Source organism: Phocoena phocoena, chromosome 3 (assembly GCF_963924675.1).
Source record: "Phocoena phocoena chromosome 3, mPhoPho1.1, whole genome shotgun sequence".
Classification (NCBI taxonomy): Eukaryota; Metazoa; Chordata; class Mammalia; order Artiodactyla; family Phocoenidae; genus Phocoena; species Phocoena phocoena.
Genome location: NC_089221.1, coordinates 106,853,272 through 106,859,271, shown reverse-complemented (window position 1 = coordinate 106,859,271; position 6,000 = coordinate 106,853,272).

Genomic DNA, 6,000 nt, shown 5'->3' with positions numbered 1-6,000 from the left:
CACGGAATTGTACACCCCCAAAAGAGACCACTGGAGATGAGTTCTCAAATGCTGTTTCCGCAGTTCAGGGGTCGATACTGTTCCTCAAACCACTTCACCTGGCTCATCTCTGAACTCCTCTGCTTGAGCATGCAAAGTCATTACCTTACCCTGCCTCCTGCCTCTGCTGAGAGATGTTCTCTTGACTCTTCTTCCTGCCATTTTTCCTACTCTTGGTCTTCTGTCTCCTCTTGCGATCTCCTTTCCTACAGAGAAAGCTGGCCTTCACATATACTTTTGACCAATTATGGAGTATCTTACACTCGGTGCATTGAGATCCATGCAAGAGAGCCCCAGCCAGGCCCTGTGCTTCATGTGCCCTGCCCTGACCGTCCTCTGCTGTGCTCCTCTCCATGCGGTGGAAAGTCTGCAGGGTCAAGGGAGCATGATGACCCAGAGCCCTCAAGCCACCCACAACTCAAACATGGTCCCCAAATTTCCCACCCCATTGGCCCCTGCCAGCTTCTAGAACCCACATCTGCTTCTTCTCTGGGTCCTTCCTCCAATGTTCATAAGGCCCTAGGGGTGGAGGGCAAGGGGAAGGTGTTTGTGAGAAGAACGGACAGAATATGGACACGTGGAATGAGGTGTGCACACCTATGCACATAAGGTCTCTTAAGCAGCCCAGGACTTGGCTCTCCCTGTGTGTTCTAGGGCAGGACCTTGAGGGCAATGAGAATCCAGACCCCTTCCATGACATTAGGAAAGTATACTTGTCAACTTTGGATGGTAGAACATATTTTATTCAACAGCTTTTAGCTTGATTTATAACGTTAAAATGAGATAATGCGGTACAGGGCTTCCATTTGTACTCTTCCCCCCGACCTCGTAAACATGAGGGGTGGGCGGGTACTCTTGTATCAGGTGTGGGGTTTGTATCCATCCAGGTTTGTCTCCTTTCCTATAAAGACTCATAAACTGTCTTGAAGTAAATTGAAGAATATGTGGAGTGGTTTGGTTGGCCTTGACTGCACTTTAAAAGGCACGAGCAAACCCCAACTAGGGAATTAGATTGGCACATTTTTTCTGCCTCTCCAATCTTTCCAAAGTCAAGATATTCCAAAGGCCACTTTTAAAGGGCTTTTTTTAATGCTTTGTTCATTGTGCTTATCTGAATTGTAACTAACTTCACAAGTACATACTCAAGGAATTTTGTACTATCATGTTGACATTTCAGAAGGATTTGATTAGTTCTAACTTCACAAAGGAGGTACATGTATTCTGTACAGTAGAGACTCTGAATGAGCTTCCCTGTACTGGTTGTGAGCTTATCCATTGTTACCCTTAACCCCACAGTGGAAGGTTATTGCTTAGTGTCACTGTGGGAAAAGTGTTTCCTTGACATGAATTTACACTTAAGAGTAGAATGATTAAGAAACATTTTTACTGATTTATGAGATGGGCGGTTTGTGAAAACTTATTTTTGCACCACATAGCTCTTTTGAATTGGCAACAATATCACTAAAAAATAAGCAGGCAGCCTTTTTAGTCCATAATGCTATATATGTGTGTACTCGCTCACACCTACACCCACACACAAACTTGATCTGATTGTTTTGGGTAGGATACACGAAGTTCTAACAATTAAGAAAAAAGTATTTCCTCTAACCCCACAAGCTTCTTTATTCCCCATTCTTGAAATTTACATATTTATATATCTCATATATAAATTTTGAAGGTTCATTCTGAAAACAGCAAACTTGTCTTTATCTTGATTGGCTTTAGAAAAAGTGAGATAAATTCTTTTCATAGTCCAGGGATGTTAGTAAAAAGTCAGACAAGCTTATAATTGAATTCTGACCAATCCAGTGACTAACTGCAAAACCTCGGGAAAAATCCTGAAACTTTCTGAAAGCCTCCGCTGTAAGATGGGAGTAATGATACCTACCTTATAGATTTGTCTGAGAATTACATAATGGCAGATGTAAAATACTTGACATGCTGCCTGGCTCAGAGCAAAAGCTCAATAAATGGTGGATCTATTTGTAATTACCATTTCTTTTTTTATTTGTTCCTGAAATTTGCTATCATAGAAGTGTATCAACTCTACAATTGGTCTACCATTTCTTCCAAACAAATATCTGGAGTACTTTTTTCAAAACTGATAATTTGATAGATTTTCATCATCTCCTGACTTCTTCCTTTGATGAGCATTTTGGAGGTCAGAGCAAATGGCCTGGGGTTAGGGTAAATTCCTTCCCTACACCTACTACTCTGGCCACAGCTTGGGATATAAAAGCACAACCTCAAAACAACAGAAAGATATAAAAAGCTAATAAAAGTTGAGGGAAACTCTCTAGCTTCTAGTGGGTACAATGTGTGCATTTCTCACACAACTGAAACGACACTTTAAACCTAGATTTTAAATGTGTTTGCCTCAGTTCACCAGCTTCTAACAAGCAGCTATTTCCCCCCAAAATAAGGGCAACGTCGCCCTCTACTGTTTCCATTTCATAATCACTGAAAAGAAACTGCTTGGTCTTAACAATGTAAAGCTCGGGAAAGTCTTTTTCCTTCTATAACTAATAATGCAGTCTCTATTTCAGCTTCCAGAATAAACTCCGTTTTACAGAGTTTCACTGTTTGAAAATCTCTTGTTGGGGCCTGAAGGTGGCTCGATGTTGAGAATGGGTCTTGGATAAATTTAGTTAAATTTCTTTTCCCAAATTTTGTACCATGTGTATCTGTCCTCAAGCCTTCACCCTCGATTTAGTTATACTTAAAACTGACTAATGGGTGGCAAATTGTGTGTGGTTTGGTACCTCTGCCTTGAAAATTGTACAGGCAGGGAGTACTGGGAGGTGGGAGAAACCTGAGAAATATTGAGAAGCCAATCGGTGGTTACTGCTCAAAAAGTAGTTATACTTGCTTGACAGATCCACATAAGACCTGGGAAGAGTGGAGTCAGCTATCTAGATCAGCTCTGTGGTGCCCTAGCAACAGATCCTCAACTTGCCCCGCCCCACAGACAGTTGACAGCCATGTCGTCTCCTGGATGTAACTTTTTCCTCTGCCTCTACCATGATTTATTACTGCATACCAACAAATGGCTAATACAGAGCTTTTTGTTAACTGTAAAGTGGTTTTGGAAACAGCTTGTATGAAAGGCACTTTGCAAAATCAAGTCCTAAGTACTTCATGAAGCTGGAGAAAAGGTACCCTTTCCACATTTATGTACACGTCTGGCGTTTTGTTTTTCCATCACCTCACTTGGCCCCGGGAAACATCTTTCATCTTCAAATGGCTCTCTTCCACACGTTGGTGTTAATTCAGTCTCTGGTGAATTGTTTCTGCCCCTGGGTGTGATCCTCAGACACCAAGACTGTAAGATTCCTGTGTAATAATCTGGAAGGTAACAGTTCATTTTCCACAAACAATAAAATAATGTAACGTGTATTTACCTCCTACCGGGATAAACTGCATGCCCCTCACAGAGAACAAGGACACCCTGCTCCTCACAGAGAACAAGGACGCCTGTTCACATCCTGGACAGGAAGCAAAATGATTTAGAACAAGTGGAGTTTTTCACGTTTTTGGAAGTGTGTTCGTCTCTACCACTGGACTGGATTCTAGCCCTTAGATTCCAGCTCTTTTTGGGGTCATTTCCCTCCTGAAATTGGGATCAAAGTGGACAAAGCCCATGGCCTGGCCAGGGTATACACCCCGGAAGAGGAGGCTTTGGTTTACTTTGGTGCAGACAAGGGGCTTTCCAAAACTAAAGTTATTGGGAAAAGCAGGAGAGGGAAGGGTTGGAAACCCACCCGCACACACACCCTGGCCCCGCCCCTGCTGTTCATAATCACTCACAGACTCTGAGCTGTTTAGGAACAGATTAGGTAACCTCAGTTTCTATAATCCCTCAAGACACGAAGCCACAGAAACCTCACCTCAGCTCCTCTGATTCTGGTTCAACTGTAATTATATATACTAATTAGTTTTGGGTTTTTTCCTTACCTTTTGACTCCCTTCACCCATTTCTCCCACCCCTCACCCCACCCTCCACTAATGAATGATCTATTCTCTGTATCTATGAGCCTGTTTTTTTGTTTTGGTTTGGTATTATTTTTTTAGACTCTACCTATTGCTATCCCGGGACAGTTATAAGTTAGGCTCATAGAGTTTTTTAGATCACATTGTAATTTGTGTTGCAAATCCTGGTTATAGGTTGTTTTATGCTTGTTTGTTTTCCTTTACTCTACTGAAGCGATTGTCATTATACCCCCCAGAGAAGGGGTCCCCAGCCCCTGGGCTGCTGCCCAGTACCAGTCCATGGCCTGTTAGGAACCGGACTGTACAGCAGGAGGTGAGCATCCAGCAAGCAAGCAAAGCTTCATCTGCCCTTCTTCATGGCTCGCGTTACCCCCTGAACCCACACCCACCACCCACCGGTCTGTGGAAAAATTGTCTTCCACAAAACTGGTCCCTGGTGCCAAAAAGTTTGGGGACCACTGCCCTAAAGTCAGGAGTTTGGACACATCAATTTCCAGATGAAATTTACTTGATGGTGTGATGCTCTCTGAGGTTCTCAGCATTTTCTGAGATCTTCTGCTAGACTCGCACCCTGAGTGGGCCATGAACTTTGTCTGCTGTCTGATGTGCCTCTTGAGGTCCTAGAACTGAAACTCATGTTGAGCAGATATGGAAAATGCCTTCTGGGCACTGTGGTTTCAACTTTTTTGGTTCCCACCTTCACTTAGATATTGGCCCAATAATTCCTTACAATTCAGTATTCTGCTGCTTTTAAAAAATACTTTTTAATATTTTATCATGGAATTTTGCTTTTTTTTTTTTTTTTTTTTTGCTGGGAAGGCAGGTCCAAATACCTAGCCCACCTTATTAGTTGAAATAGGGACCATTTTAGTTTGAATCAATAGTTGTCATAGTAAACATGAATTTTATAGTGTAACTTTCTTTACCTAGAAGATAGATATAAACGTTTCACTTGTTTTTACTAGCAGGAAAATAAATTATTAATGCAGTGTATTCAAGGCCACTCCCTTTCCTCCACTGGTTAAGAATTCCTTCTTTGCCAATTCAGTTCCAGGACGTTTAATTTGCAGAATTGAGACAATGAATGAGGAGGAAGAATGAAAAGGCTTTGGAACATGCTTGAGTGGTTTATATTGGAAAGGGCTTAGAGTTACTGGCAATAGAAAAAGAAAATTAAGAATGTGAGAAAGAAGAGATGAAAAGATAGTCTGTGGGACTGGTCTTGGAGTCAAGTTAAACACGTGGAGGAAGGGGGAATAGAAGCTTCCCAGGTAGCTAACCATCCTCTGAGACAGTAAGAATAAGATATACAGAAAGATAACCTTAAGAGCTTTTACTGTGCTTTAAGAATGAAGGAGTTCTTGGGACTTCCCTGGTGGTCCAGTGGTTATCTTCCAGTGCAGGGGACTCAGGCTCAATCCCTGGTCAGGGAACTAAGATTCCACATGCGACAGTGCAGCTAAGCCCACGTGCCGCAACTACAGACCCCACATGTTCTGTAGCCTGTGCACCACAACTATGGAGCCCTCATGCCACAACCAGAGAGAAGCCTGCATGCCGCAACTAAGACCCGATGTAGCCAAATGTAAATAAAGATATTAGAAAACTGTTTTAAAAAAAAAAAGAATGAAGGAGCTCTTAATAACGTTTTGAGAGCTCTCAGAAGAGAATTAGATTGATTCTCTAATAATTTGTTAGATTTCAGAGTGATATTTCTTTGAATGACTCTCTCCATGGCATTTATGTTTACAGAACTGCCTAGCTTTATTCTGATTACATCATGTGCCTTACAAATGTTCATTTTTAACAACCAAATAATGTGGTATAAAATTTAAATGGCATGACTTATCTAATAATTCCAAAATTTATTGAACATTTAGAATGTTTCTTTTTTTTTTTTTTTTGCGGTACGCGGGCCTCTCACTGTTGTGGCCACTCCCGTTGCAGAGCACAGGCTCCGGACGCGCAGGC